Source organism: Pseudomyrmex gracilis, unplaced genomic scaffold (genome assembly GCF_002006095.1).
Source record: "Pseudomyrmex gracilis isolate BER0280 unplaced genomic scaffold, ASM200609v1 scaffold_25, whole genome shotgun sequence".
Lineage (NCBI taxonomy): Eukaryota > Metazoa > Arthropoda > Insecta > Hymenoptera > Formicidae > Pseudomyrmex > Pseudomyrmex gracilis.
In genome coordinates this window covers 580,975-597,560 of record NW_018020609.1, presented here as the reverse complement: position 1 = coordinate 597,560, position 16,586 = coordinate 580,975, and the positions used below count along the sequence as shown (strand labels likewise).

General features: G+C 41.4%; 1 protein-coding gene across 1 annotated transcript in view; it reads left to right on the top strand.

Moving 5' to 3' along the window:
* Window positions 1–16,586, top strand: part of LOC109852190 (platelet endothelial cell adhesion molecule-like) — a 363,548-nt gene that overhangs the window by 183,527 nt on the left and 163,435 nt on the right. Inside the window, exon 3 of the mRNA XM_020423118.1 lies at window positions 9,444–9,844. The gene's annotated coding sequence lies outside the window, so the exon portion shown is untranslated. The remainder of the gene's footprint in view (window positions 1–9,443; window positions 9,845–16,586) is intronic.

Here is a 16,586-nt window from a genome sequence, read left to right as displayed (position 1 = left end):
GCGCGGTCACGCGACACGCGTGTTCGCTGTACATTCGATTGCGTGATATTCCGCGCGTGCGCCTGATAAACCGGAAGCCGGGGTTTCAGACAAGCCGAAGGCTGCTTTGCATGTCGCGGCGATAACGCTTTTTGCCCATTAACGTGATTAAACGTCGCGCAAGATTACCGCCGCGGTCTTTTTCAAACATCGCCCGCCCTCGCCGCCGTGGGACGATGAAGTCGCCAGCCCTCGTCGACAAGATCTTGCAGGACGTCGGGCTAATGACAGAAATATGTATCCTCGTCTATTCCTCTTCCCTCGGAAACATTAAAAAGGTCACACGCCCCGTTTAATTATCGCATATGCATTGTGTATGGCATGTTCACCCCACGTGTACACGCACGACTCTGATTTCAATTTGTGATTGCGCATTACGAGCGCGCTTTTCAAACACCTCGGGGACGACGTTCTCTCGTCATATGATTTTACTTTGATTATGTGTGCGCTCTTATCATTTAGTAATTTTACAGAGAAAAGATAATCTAAAACTCTCTCTCTTCCTCTCTCTATTTTATCGACTTTTTAAAATTAAAATTAAAACGTTTTTTTGCAAAAGAGTATATACCGCGAATAAACATAATAATAATAGTACGATAAAATAGTATAGGACACTTGGTCTAGAAATGTCTATCAAGCGCTTCGATGCCAATTGATAATAGAAACACGGTTATCAGAACGGTAATATACATGTGAAAATTGATATTACATAAATACAATTCTCCAAAATGAAACCGCAGTTTGTTATTGCATACGCTGTAATAATATACATATATCGGGGGCTGTACTACGGAAATTACAATAGCCTATATATCGTTAAACTGGGAGATGATATTTTATTGTGGTTGTCAAGATGATACGTCTGCGCGAAATTAACGATTAGTCTTCGCGCGTGATGCCTCGAATCCTGTATAACAACATAAAAGCGAATTTGCGTCAGATATATATGTATCAAATATCCTGGTGTCGGGGTATAAATCCACAGAGAGCGAATAACTAAATTCCTATAACGTAAGAATAATATGATTTTGCATCACGACGAGAAGTCAATACGCACACAATAGTATAATACGTATTATATACGCGAATAGAATAGAATTTAACGTGAGACAATACGAAAGAACAAAGAAAACAAATGGAGTATGAGAGAGAACGGTACCGACTGTCGAGCGCTTTTCAGACATTTATGTTATCTCGGACGAGATCTGATGACGAATCGATAACGGAGCAAAGGCGCGCCAGATTGTAGCTTCATAAATAATCGAGCGATGACTTCGATAACGACGTTGATGCGTGTTTTGAGAGACTCTCCCATTCAAATTATCCTCCACAGTGTACACATCAAAAATTAGATCTAATCTCGCGCAAAACTAATATAGGCGAGATTCTATTTCATTCTTCAATAGCACGCGTATATTGATAAAGAGAGTGTTATTATTAAAACTCAAAAAATTGCTACAAGAAGATTGTTGTTTGGAAAAGTGAACGAAGAAAATTGGAAAACTCATGTTGACAAACAAATTAGATCTATTTTTGATGCGTGAAAATAGATCGGAAGATATCATCAATGTTCGATGGAATTTTCTAACAACTCCCACATATAACGTATAATGTAATTATCATATCGCGCAATTCTCGTGCGATTTCTGCCGTCAATGTCCGCTCCGCCGAACGAAAAGGGATATCAGCCACGTGATAGGCTTAGGAGCTGACCGTCCGTGATAAGCGCATCCCCATGCAGCCCTTGGCAGAGTCGTCCTCTAGCACTTCGCTTCAGAAATTTCATTTCCTGGATATATCTCCGGAGACAGATCGATCGTTCCGGAAATCCTCGTACAAGCTGCGAGAGATTCACTTTGACACGTCTAGCGGGATCGGCGTGGACCGCGCGAACCTTTATCCCTTTCCTTATAACCATCCCCGATTTCAATCCCGAGAGCTCCTTTTCCCCGCGTGTTATTCTCCTGGAAAAGGGACAGCGCGAAAAGGAGATGAAACACCGCTCGAAGTGCTATCTTTACGGTTGTCTTGTTCTGCTTATCAAGTTTTCACAAACTGTCTTCTCTTAACTGATAGCATATAATAATCTTACTATAAGATAATATTATCTAGATACTTTTAAAAAAATTGTATATATACAATTATTTTTTTGTAGTGATAATTTATTTGCACTGCAAACAATTGGGAAATATTGTTTAGCACGATAGTAACTTGTCTCGCGTGGCGCGATATAGAAAACTTTATCAGAATTCACGTCAATTCACGAAATTCTCACGCTCCCGCCATTGTTCCCTCCAAGTCGGTCGGAGAAGCTCCCTGGAGTATCCTTTCCACTCTTCCGCCATTTCCACCCTCAGTGGATGTTTGTGGTTTGTTAGAAAGACGTAACAAATAAGGTAATCTTCCACACATATAGTCGGCTTGTTGAGGCCGGGTGCCGTGTTGACTCTAAAATAGCGCAGTCGGGAAACCTCTTTTCCCGTTTTGTTCCTCTTTCGTATGAGAGAGAGAGAGAGAGAGAGAGCACCAAGGAAAAGGGAAGAATCTTGCTCGGAGAAGCAAAGGAGACTCCCGAAACTACTTTGATATTAGTATGTGTTCACGTGCGTGTAGTACATGTAGTACACGTGCACGGAATAGCACGTGTATGTGTGTGCATGTGTGCAAATGTACGTTTTTGGATAGAAAAGGAAAGAATACGGTTGAAGGATGGAACTATATGGCCGCGAATGTGTAAAAGCAGCGAGAAAGCTCACGCGAGACAGTGACTGAAGAATGGAACATGTAGAAGGAAAAGAAGATATATATATATATATATATATATATATACACATATGTGTATGTATATATATATGTAGAGAGAGAAAGAGAGAAGGATGAGAGAAAAAAAGGAAGAAAAAGAAATATAAAAGCGGAAAGATGAAGAACGAAAGACAAAAGTGCGAGTGAGAAAGGGCACGGAGAGAAGCGAGCAAGTTTCACACATGCAAGATGCCGGCGGCTTTACGTGGTCGGAAAGCGCAAAATATCGGGCAACTAGACTCGGAGATGTTTTCATTACTAGATCGTGTACGCCACAGATTATAAGAGAAATTGTTTGCTCGGAGAGATGATATTGCACTTTTTACGAAACCAAAATAATTTACTCCGTTCCTGCTTTTTAACGAAAAATTTTATTTTCTGTATTTTTCTGCTTATTTTTCTTTCTTAATTATTAGTTATGAAATAACAATTTCTTGAAGCGTCCTATATTTTTATAGACACACACACACACACACACACACATATATATATATAGTTCTGTTATATTAAATTTGCCAATTTAATTTGGAGCACTTTCTGCTTTACGCTGTGCAAATTTGCAAATTAAACGAACAATAACTTGTCTACACACGCTCGTGTTATTTCGGAAATTGTTTCGAAAATGAACTATTTTGCGATAAATTTGCGACAAACTCAATGCGGAATTATTAAGGAAAATGGTGGCTTTCTCTCTCTCTCTCTCTCTCTCTGAATATTATCTTTCTTCTTTCAATAACCTAACGAACTGGCGGTTACGATAGACCTTTCTTAAGATGCCTCATCAAAGCTCAACGAAGATATTGAGCTTGAAAACCTTACAGGCTACCGCACCAGAAAGTAATTTCATCGTTTGCTCTTAAATTAATTACGGAACTGGAATTTTCGCGAAAGCTTTGACCGTTCTCGTTAGCCACTCGGGCTCCGGGCAAACATTAGCTCTTAAACATCAGAAATAAAACTTCGAAATTTCAAATCTAAAACGGCAGCATAATTCTACGTAATTGTTTTTATAATACTACAATATTTCATTATAAATCTGCTGTGTATCGTGTACTCGATTAACATAATTTTCATCTGTATAATTCTCGTAACAATAGTCGAAAGCATTTGGCACGCCGATGTGGTAGCATTAAGTTCTAACGTGTGTCAACATTATCGCGAACAATATCGACACCTGCGCGACATTTTCATACACGCAAATTAACAGTTAAAGCCAATTTATCTCGAATGTTGGCGCAAGCGAAATCGGTCCTCAAAGCGCCACCGGCCAACATAATCGCAGAAATCTACTGAAATCCTCTCATATACTACACATCTCGTTGAGCGCGTACATATCCAAAGCTCTCTCATATAATCGGGGAAAATTATTGGTCGCTCTCGCGAAGGATAACCGCACATTCGGCGGGGGTTCGAGGCGCGCGCTATATCTCCCCTCGGAATAACACAACAATTATTTCGTTACGCTTCGACGCCCCGTAAACAGTCGCGGCTCGTTAGAAATCCGCAGTCAAGCTCGCTATGTGTGAATTTCCTCGCTAAAGTGAGAACGCGAGCAAAGGGAGTACGTTGGAGAGTACGTCCCCGAATATGTAACGTTATCCCCGCGCGAACTAATGTGTCTATACGTGGGTCGAGTGCCAGACGAGTTTCAGTTATCATCCCTCGCTAAGGAGGGTCGACGTGAGGAGCGTCTACGATATCACGGATTTAAGCGGCAACCTCACGGATTTCGACGACGGTTCCGTCAAACATACCGTCATCTGGGGATCGAAGTTGAGAGAACAGCATATGGACTGTGAGCAAGCACTTGTCGTTTATGTGTGGAGACTGCTGCTTCCCGTGCGAAGGAATGATTCGGTGCTCCCTAAACCTTACGTCCGTAGTTGCGGATGAGATCTTTTTGACTTGTATATTATTGCGTCACGTTGAAAGAACTATTTTGATCGCGAAAAGTACGATTCAAAATGCAAAATTCTTTTTTTTATTAATTTTGTTTAGCATAGTGTTTCTATATTTTTCTCTTTCTTTCTTTCGTAGTTTTTTTCTCGTTTTCTGATGTCTCATATTAGATTTTTTGAGATATGAAAAACAACAGTCTGTCTTTAGTTGCATTTTCAATAAATATGAGGCATATGTGTGCGCGTATTTAATTTTCTTTTGTTTGCTTAGTGGAAAAAATAAGAGAAAAAAACGCTCATTATATAAACAAGTATATGTTATATAAATGCTTATATCTACTTATCAGACTATTGTGTGCTTTTTTAATTTGCGAGAAGATGCAGTTTGCCATATAATTATATTACTTCATGGCATATTACATTAAACAGCGCTCACGACAATCTTCATAGTTACACGTAATGTAATTGCGTAGCTCGTTGAAACGGCGTGTGTCACGCGAGGTAAACGGCGCATTGCGCTGTGTGGGTTGCTTGCTGTGTGAAATTAAATTTTCTGCATGGGGACTAGAATGAACTCCGGCCAGGTATACCAGGTATTGTCAATAATTCTTGCTAGGCGGAATTAATGGTGACGCGCACACATTCATTTTGCAAGAGTTAAATTAATTATTACTTCTAAAAGAGAAAGAGAAAGAGAGAGGGAGAGAAAGAGAGAGAGATTAAAATTACTTTTGAGACGTATCGTGCGCGCGCAACATTAATATTCAACTTTTATAATACAATAGTTCGTGAAATCTCTTCGACAAAAGAAATATATTTTATTTATCCGCGCTCATCTTCGCTCGGGAAACGCAAACAAAACGAGAGATTCGGATTTATTGAAAAGCGATCGCGAAAATTGACGCTTAGCCGCGACGCCGGGAGACGCCGATTGATGAGAATTTTTATTGAAATTTTGTAAGGCACCGTTTCTCCCTCCGCAAAATCCCTGAATCGAATTCCGCGCGCGCCTTAATCCCGGTCGCGCTGAAAAATTGTATTTTCACCTGCCACACGCCGCGCGAGCGGCTCTTCGCTCTGGAACTTCGAGACTCTCATTTCCATACAAGAATACGAGCCACAATATACATATTTCACGCAAGGAATTCCAACATCGGCACTCGGCAAGCCGACCGGGAGAATGTATTCAAATGATTGCGTTGACTAGAAAACGCAATACATATAGAGATAAAGAAGCCGCGGCGATGATAAACACGCCGTAAATTTTCACAAAAGAAGAGAGTCTCGAGGGGGGCGATGCACACAATTTTCTTGAAGTGTAAGAAATTGTTTACTTTATACAGAAATTATATGCAAAATGTAATTCGGATGCGATCTCGTCAAAAACAAATTGAAAATCTCGTTGTAATACGAGTGCAAATTTGCAGAAACAATTCTTATCGCACCAATTTTATTCGATTACAAGAAAGTAGTGTATTTTATCACGCTCGAAAGCAATGTAATTTGAGAAGTGATAGAAGTATAAATTCATCAATGGACATCGGTAGCGGGAGAAACTTTTAAAGAAAGAGTCGACACAATGTAGCAATCGCAGTTAAATCAGGGCCCATTTTCCGAGTGGAAGTTCCGATTCATTCCAATTGAAACTACCGTTGAAGAACCATTTTCGATCAGAAAGTTCTAACTGCTCTCCAGCAGATCGCAGAAACATTGACATCGTTAGGCAATGACTTCCGCGTCCACCGTAGTTCGAAAATCGTTAACTCGATGGAATTTACGAAGGGGGCGCGAGCAGCCGCGACGAGACCGACGAGCTTCTTCTTCTTCTTCTTCTTCTTCTTCTTCTTCTGTGTCTGACGATGACTTTCGCTTCTCCGTGACGCGACAAAAACTCGCGCGAAACTTCAGGCGACGTCTTAAATCACTCAAATTGTCTATCAAAGAAGCAGCGCGTCTCCAACTTGGGAGCTACACCAAACAAAACTTTATAATGTCGGATCGTATTTGCGAGATCCATAATTAACGGAGAAAAAAATTGTCTTCTTGCACATTATCGATAAATGAAAGAAGAAACACACACACACAATGAAAAATAATTGTTAATCAAAATAGCGATGATGGTTGCTTGAAATTTATCAAAAAAAATAGAATGTTTACACCGTAAAAATAAACCGCGTGATGTAAACAAAGTGTTTCGCTTAACGAGGAGCAAAATGACGCAAATGGAAGATCTCCTGGCTAGATGTATCCTACTTTCGCGAAAGATTATCTTTCCTCTCTCTTGCATAAATTATTATTTCAATCCATAATTTATCTCGAGCAAGCAGTAATTAGAGCAGTTCGCTTCAATAATGTGCAATTCAATTATCAGGAAGTAACTTGTAAAGCTCGCGGAGAAGCGGGCAGAGAAAGAGAGAGAATAGTTCGTTTCCCCGCTGTCGTGGCGTAATAATATGTAATTCAGGCGGGTGTGGCGACCGCAGAGAGAACGAAGAGAGGGAGAGAGCGTGTCCACTCTTTTGCGATTATCCCCGGAAATAATTAGCGCGCTCGATCAGCGTGTCCGTTTCTATCCGGCAAGAGTGTGTGAGAAACAAGTAAACCTATAAAAATACCATTAACCGGATGGGGCGCGCAAGTGCAGCGGTTCGCACACTTGCGACTGAGAAAATGAGACGCGCGGGCAAAAAGAGAAGAAGAAGAAGAAGAAGAAGAAGAGAGGATCGTGCGAAAAGAGGATGGAGGGGAATAAGACGGAAAAGGTGGACCGAGAAAGGAAAGAGGATAGACGGTGATGGGAGTGGAGAGAGAGGAGGCAGGGTCCGTTAATGAATTTCGAAGCCGGGAAGCGCTCCGTTCCCTATATCCTGGAGACTCTCATTACGTGAGAAGCTTTAAGAATTCCTGCTACTCGTAATTCACTACGATTCTGGAAGGCCGGAAGGTTGCTAGAACAGTGGCGTATCCGCGACGCCATTAGAATGCTCGTTCGCCTCCCAATGTCTTTTCCGAGCATGGTGATAATCCTCTAATTCAACGGGCAAAGCGTCGTTCGGGGAGGACTCGTCGCTCTTTCCCGCTTCATCGCGCCTGTGAATTTCCTCCACGCGTCCGGGCGCGTTTTCTTTATGGAGAAGCTCGACGAATACTTTTGAAACGGTGAACTTTAAGAGTTTAAAGTATCCTTCCTCCCCCTCTTTTTCTTTCTCTTTCACATTCACTCACTTACTCGCTTACTCACTCACTCGCTCACTCTCCCCGGCGCATGCAAAAATGCGGTACAAGCGATTAAATGTTTTACGATCGCGATTACGCGGTTAACTTGTAAGTTGATGAGTAAAACGCGATCCGAAAAATTTATGCAAACATAAATTTCTCTCCCCGCGCGAAGGATAAGAATCCTTCCGCGTGCCTCGAGCGAAAAACTCGGTTAAACAGAAACCGTTTGATTTTTACAACCGTAGCGAAATTTTTCTTTCATGAATAAATATAACGGCGAAAACGTGCTTATTAATATTGCGCAAAGCGCAACGAGGCTTTATCGACTCAAATCGGAGGGTATTAAAATCTCGCATATGGCGCGTTTTCGTTTCCCGACTGACGGGCGAGAGGCAGAAATTTCCCCAACTCTCCGAAATATTACACGCCGAAGCTTTTACGTAACATAATATTTCAAACATTTTTCGCGTAAACGTAACGCGCGGCGCGCGATGCATTTTCGGCAAAACGTCACGTGATAAATAACCGCGCGGGTTTTCGCGCAAAAGAACACATCGGCCGCGGTATTCGTATTCATGCCAATCATCGGGGCGCAACTTCGCCTCGCACGGACATATGTAATTGCGCGTTGTATCGAACAACGGTGGGATAATACAATAATAATTTCGAAACGCGCGCCGGAGTGTCAGTCGGAGATAAAGCTATCGCTGCGCAAACGAGCCGTGAAATTTTGTTTCACGTTCGGCCTGTCGCGGTCTGAAGTGCGAAATGCGATTTGTACGCAGTATATACGTTGTACGCAATAGTAGTACGGAAGACAATACGCTTGCATACGTGCCTGCGTCCGATGAGTGAATTTTCCCGACGAGCGCGCGCGAGCGACAATCGAAGCGCATCGGTCCGCGAGGCGCTTCGCAAAAGTGCCAAAGAACTCATAACGAAGCACCGATTGTAAGGTAAATATTATTCCGGAAACTCCGCTCTCCGATCTTCTGCCGCCGCCGCCGCCGTCGTCGTCGTCGTCGTCGTTCTCCATTTGCGCCGCACAAGCGAATGGGGAAATATTTCTATGGATATGCAATTCAACTCTCTCGCGATCATTGTTGATCATACATGTATGCAGACTGTGCGTGTTTATACGTCGCCGCGCTTCGTAATTTAATGCACATAAATAGACTCCATTGCTCCGACTGACGGTACCTTATTGCCGTACACACACGCGGTCTCCGCGATATATAAAATCGCGCGCCTCGCCGGCAGCGATATGTGTACGTGGAAAATAACACAGAAAATGTAATGCAAATATCAAAAATTGTAATTTAAAAAAATGTGTATTGCGAAAATTCACTTTTATTGTTCCGAGACTATAGTTTATGCGATAAGAATTATGGCTAATTGTTGTGCCAAATAGTATGTGATGCGATTGAATAATATTACTTACAATACATGCTGCTGGTTGCTGTGGTTTTTGTTTTATTGTTGCAGGATCTCGGCGTTGCTCGATTCCCTCGTCGCGCGCCAATTTGCAGTGAACGAAATCGCGTGAGATTCGAACTTTTTTTTTATCGCGAAGTCAGAGGTCAAGATGCCGCTGAGTGATGCCCTGAAATTGACGTGTGATTACTCGATTATGACCGTCCATCGCGAGATGATCTCAGGTTTTTCGTTTGTTTTGGTAAAATCACGCGCGTCGCGAGTGTCGAACGCGTGAGGTCGTGACGAAAAACAAAATTGTGAATGTGTTGAATACCGCGATGAAAGAGACAGTCGCTTTTCCGACGCCAAACTCGAGTGTCTTGGATGGAGTGAGGTAATTCGATAAACGGAGGAGAGACGGTGTTCCAGGTTGAAATACAATGACGATGCAACAACAACGCACCCGACTTGTGAGTAAAGAAAATTATTATTGTAACTTGTATATATTATTATTGTAACTTGTATATATTTGTTGCTGCGTAATCACAGGTATCAACAGTGTCGCGGAAAAAATATATTAGATAATTAATTATTATTAAAGATATATTAGATTATTATTTGAAAAATACGTAATTTATGTAAGATTCTCTCATTAGAGGCATAAAATAATGACACGGTAAAACGATGCAAAAGTAATATTGCGTGATAACGTGAAAAAAAAAAAAACTACGGAATTTCTGTTGGCGCGAGAACAAAATCGAGAACATGAACATCGCGAACTGTGAAAATGAGTTCTCAATCTAGGCCAATTAGTCTGTAACGTAATAACAATTCTTTGCCACTTCTATGTACGTATAACCACCGAAGACGTACATGAGTTCTAATAAAGAAGAAAACGTATGTATGTACAAAAGCTTTCAGCCGCAATATCCGGCAAACGAGTTACAACAAGCTCAAACATTTCTCGGCGGAAAGTAAATAAAATATAGTTTGAGTATTTAGGTAGCAAACACACATTTTTTTTTTCTCCCGAGGCACATTCCGCTGCCCTCCTCGAGGAAACGACCATACGATATTCTCTGTGTTCTCTTCTTCAAGTTTTTGGTCTATTTTCGCGACTTCCACTTCGCTGTCATTTATATGCGAATGCGTTAAAGTCGACGCAGCTACAACTCAGTCGCTAGTCCAATTTCAGTCGTAAAAGAAGTCTCCTGAAGCATGTAATAAACATTGTCCTTATCTTTTCTCCGTTTTTCGCTCGTCTCTCTTTTTTTTTTTCTTCGTCTCTCTTATTTCCGTATTTCTGGTTCCTTTCCACTGCGCGTTCATAAGTAATGTCCTAACGTCGTATTTTTTTTTCGAAAACACAAGCGGCGAAAAATAGAGAAGAATGTAAAAATAAGCTAAATATTTAGCGAACAAGTACGCGCGCGCAATTGTGTGGTTTATGAATGTCGGCTGACACGATTCCTCTCGGGAATTCGCTTCTCCGCATAGTTCCCTTACTCGTTCCGGGAGGATGGTCGAACGGACGCTTTCAGCTTCCCCGATTCGTTACTAGGACGACGGTAATTGATGTCTTCGAGAAAAGAAAATTCTTGCCGACCTCTACCCGTTTTATGAAGAGTCACCCTCGAAATAAGCAAGTTAGTTACTTCGTGAAGTTAATCACACAACACGCAACCCCACGCGTGATCAGTTTATTAAGATTATTCGATGCCGTATTTCAAGTTACATGTTACTATGTAGTTTTTTTTTTTTATGTATTAACATATTTTCGCGATGATTAAATTTTACAATTACTTCTCGGTATCTTTATTCTTGCACTATCAAGAATTAAATTAGTATTACGCAAAATTAATTTAAATTATTTAACAAAGTGATATTATCTCTTCTTGCATTATTAAAAGAAGTTCACTTAATGGAAATTTTTTTTATTTTTACACAAGTAAATGTATCGCGCAGTAATATTCCATGAAACGTCGAAATCCTCTTTAGGTTTCTGCAGGAGAGATTACACTTACTATTCGCGACTGCGCGCGCGTACCGAGAAACGCTCCTGAAATTTTGCGCGAGTTTTACAAGAAGAGATATATATCCCGGGGTTATAAAGATAAGAAGACTTTAAAATGCACGATAAAACTGACAAGTATTTCAAAAATTCGATTGTATAGTACGGAGCAACATTGTACGGTACATCGATTTATAAAGTCGCGTAAAAACCGGAGAGAGTTTGTCCGAGTAAAACAAATTACGTTATCAAAAGATCTCGATGACGAACTAATACACTTGGCGCGCGCACAAGAACGACCAATTTTCCCTCGAAATCTCGACGAGGCGAAGATCGCGGCGAACATACATACATATTCCGCGGAACGTAGTACCATCGCGCGTTATATTATATTCCGTTCCGTAATCAGTTGCTATTCTATCGCGAGAAACCTGCGGGATCGTTGTATCAGCGATCAGTTGTCGGGATCGCAAATTCAGTGCTTAGCATATTCTCAGCCGATGAATATTCCGGCATGTTACACTGCTATACACGGAATATATACACGCGAGAGAAGCGGCGCTTCGTTCTCTCTTATTACACACAGTTGCTGCGCCGTTTCTAGCGCGCGATTTACCAACACCAGTCGCCAACACCATCGGCGCTGTTTCGTACGTTGCAGTTCGGTGTAATTGTCGCTTTTGAATCCGCCGCGTCGTCGCGCGCAATCCGCAAGACGAAGTTCCTTAACCGCGAATTATGCCGCAGCTTTTGTACCTTGTATAAGACCTAGCCCGCGCGCGCGCGCGCGTTACTCCGATTCGTATCGACGATTTCACACGCGCGCGAGCATTACGCGAACATTAAATGGCAATGACATTACCGCTTTATTGGAATTTCCTCCGTGTTTGTACACATGCCGTTTACATATTCAGATAACCGTATTAGACAATATCGTGTATGTGATTTTGATAATTATATCGATATAATTATCGGAATCATACACGAGACACGAATTATATACTGAAATCACCAACAACTGCCGGATATTTTATTTTGATATTTTATTTTGCCGGATATTTTATTTTGATTTGTAATATCTTCTTCAATTAAATTAGAATTTATTTTCTATCTTTGTCTCGCTTTAGTTTATTTTTTTAATACGATAATAACAGTGTCAGATTATTATAACGTGAAAAAGAATAAAATATTGAAATAAAAAAGGAAGCGATGAGGGAAATAGCAAAGAGGTAAAAACACGGAACACGGGAGTAGAGTTCATGTAGATTTGAACCGACGGATTCGAGCGGCCTCGTCGCGAATTCGACATGAGGACACTTCTCACCGTGACACAAGCGAGAATCGGCCGCCGCTTTGGCCGTTTCGCTCTGTGTTCCGAAAGAGCAAGCCTCGGAAGCAACAAATTGCCTCGTCTAACGTAACAAACCGGTTGGGGAGCCGACGTGTCGTTCCGGGGTGTCACTTGCATGTGTGTGTGCGTCGCAACGGGACAAAAAATTATTACTTGAAGTGGCAATTCCGCGACCGTGCTATTGCATCATGCGACATGCACGTATGGTACAGAAAGCACGCACACATATGTATGTATACACACATACACACACACACACGCGCGCGCACACGGTCTGGTTCACGTTTCGCCGACATATGTATTGTATCTCGCGGACCCGATGCGCGTTGCACGTCAGCAACGGCCATTTGTCGCTGGTGGAGGGCACATGGAACGGGGGCGGATTCGTTTAACATCGAGTCAACAGCAGATAAAACCAGGATCGATTGTCGTCGTATAAATGCCCGGGCCGATTGGGAGTCTCCAATCTCGCGTAACCTCGCATTAGCTTTTTGCCGCTAACGAAGGACGACCGTCCCTCTGTATCTGTGCTCGGGATGGGCGCGTCGCGCGTTCTCGGTTCGCGGAGCTCATTTACTTTTTTTTTTTTTCTTTCATTTTTTTTTCCTCTGTACGAGGGCGCGGAAACGGTATCTGCGAGCACAATCACAGGAGTTTTGTCGCAAAAGGGAAAAGGTATGCCAGACGAACAGCGAGAAAAGGAACGCGTCTCGGGGCGATCACATTTTGCAAACAGTACTATAAATATTCAATGCGAGAAAGCGTCATCGAAAAATCGAAAGGCGACAACGCGGAACGTCGTCGTCGCGCTGCTCTCTCTCTCTCTCTTCGAGATGTAAAAGCATAGGTCTTTCTCGGTTGGCGCTGTTATGAATAATGAAGGAGAGCAGCTTGTTTCGATAAACGCTTATTTTTTTCTTTAGCGAGAGAATAATTTTAAATACCTCGACAGAAGAGAAAGAGAAAGAGAGAAAGAGGGAGGCGGACAGACAGAGACAGAAACAGAGAGAGAGAGAGAAAGAGAAAGAGAGAGAGAGAGAGAGAGAAAGAGAGAGCAAAACTTGAGCGATTGTTTCTCGGAAATAAAGTTGCTTTGCGACTGAATTCTTGATTTTAGAAAGTTAAAGCGCGCCACTACGACAATGAAAGCTACACAATCCAATCACCGAGCATCCGCTACTGATTGCGAGCGGAATAAACACGACGCGGAGAATTATTTGTTTAATCTGTAAATATATTCTTAAAAAATTAATTTAAATATATAAACTAATGAATTGAAATAAATTTATAATACAGAAATCAATCTTTATTTTACTCGTAACAACAGAATGGATTGTTCGACGAGTAGAATAAATGTTACACGGATGTGGTAACGACGCGGATATAATTGTTACGATTATGACATATCTGTCGAAGCGAGTGCCATGTATAATGAAAATGTCACGCGTGTAATTTGGCCGAACAAATGTGATAAACTCACGTTTCACAGAAATGTGTTTGATTACAATTTCTATAATTGAACAACATCAATTTTAAACAGAACGGGAATATATGTATATGTACAATATTAAGTGCAAATAAATACAAATGTTTAAAAGAAAATGATTTTTGTGTATAATCACGCGCGTGCAGTTATTGCGTTTAATTGAGAAAATATAATTCGCGTTATTTTCCAATCACATCGAAAACAATATACGTGAAAATCATTGAATCACGTTCGCAGAATTGTTTTGGTTTTGTCATTGTTCAAGAACGTTACATAGAAATAATAAATAAGTTATTATATTGTAAACAAGAGAGTTTCTCTCTCTCTTTCTCTCTCTCTCTTTCTCTCTCTCTTACTCAGCCTCTCGAGATATCACAAAAGCTTGCAGAAGCGTCCTTTCTTGATAACATCAGACTCGGATGACGCGATAAAAGAAATAAAAATGACTATCAGCTTTATCCTTTCGTCGCGCGATGCGTTCTATCTTTATTACGGGAGAAAAACACGTCTATGATGACCTGTGAATACGAAGTACGGATTCTCCGTTGTGCGCGAAAAGGTCGAGCTTTTTCGTCGGCAACGTAGCGTAGAATCTACGATAGGAAGACCGGTACAGAACACGAAACAAAACAATACGTATATACGAGAGACTCGCTCGAGCCACTCGTGATCGCAGACAGGACGGCGAAGATGGCACGGAAGTGACACTCTCTCGTCCTGGTTTTATTTCTCGTGCGGTTACGTAGCTACTTCCGCGAGGAACTGTCTACTTCCAGCCCGTCGGGGATTGTGTGTGCGTGTGTTACTCTCACGTTCACGCCACGGGAATGGGATACGCTACGGCGCTTCCTCGAAAAATAACAACTTGGCACCGGGACGAACTCTCGAAAATCGACTCACGATTGAGAACTACGTCTCTTATCACTTACGTTATTTCACAGTTGACGGTGCGGTTTTTTTCTTGAAAAACGAAAAACACTCGCCAAGATAATAATAAAAAAAAATAAAAGACAAGTATAAAAATAAAAATTATATATACGTATAATAAAAAGAAAGAAACTGTTGGAGTTTTTTATACAGATTGAATTACAGTTAAAAATCTGATGAATCTTAAAACTTCGATTTATTGAAACTGTATTTATTCGTTGTGTGTTCGTAACGAAACTTTGACATTTCACGATATTCGTGTACAAATTGTTTGTTGTGCAATAAAATGTTTGCAAATTTTTATATTAGTTCGAATAAAAACCGCGCGTGACAGTTATGATAGGAAAAAGTTGAGACTGGCGGAGATTGACGGATTTTGATTTCAGCGTGTTGATTTCGCGATATTGCCGGAGAATGGGAACAGCATATGCAGCGCGATATGACGGTCCCGATCAGTCGGGACGCATCGACGAGGAGTTTGAAGTTGGCGGGAGAAGAGTGACTTTTTCCGCGCGATATGGGTAATATTTTAGCGTTTTCTTCTCTCGTACACATATACCGTAGTCGGCGAACTTTCTGTCATCCCGCCGCAAAGACTTTAATGCTTCTCGGCAGCGCGAGGGATATCACCCGGTGACCCTTGAGAGCTCGAAATCGGGAACGTGTGACCGAATAAAGACGCTAGGCGCGAATTGAATAAAATATAGACTACGCTCTTCCGCAATTCTCTGTGCTTTCACATCTTGTTTGAGAAGTTTCAAGTGTCTTCCGCGATATTATGTACTCGTTACGTCGCACTCAAAATTACAGAAGTTTACACGCAATGTTCTCACTGTGCGTATTTATTTAATATTCTCTCTCTCGGTTCGCAAATAAGATTACGATCGTTTAACAAGCTGCATAAACGAGGCGGATGTTACAATACTTTCATTAGCGCGTCGTTTTTTTTTTTTTTTTTTTGAAAAAAAAAACTAATAATGGCTAAAAGCATCACGCGACCTCGTCCGCGGTTCGCTGTGAAAGTTTCGTCGAAAAATAGCTTGTGACAATGCGCTGCTCGCGATAATATCTAACAAAAAAGTCTCATTATACTCACAGAAAAGACGCGATCATTACTTCCTCTCCCCCGTAGACGCGCGATGACTTTTTCTATTTTACGTAAAGCACGACGTCGGGGCGGCACGTTTTATCCTAAACGCGTTGTGCGTTGAATAAACGTCCATTTGACTTCAGAGTATTCCATATTTTCTCGTTATTACGGATATCGTCGGACTATAACGATCATCGATCATCGTTTTTAACCAGAAACGGAGCGACGCAAAACCGCGAGCGGGAATGATCATAAGTGGTGCGATGTATTCCCGAGTAAAAGATTTATTAGAAAACAAACGCGTGAAGGAAACGTCTTTTAATATTTTATCACGCGTGTATAAATCT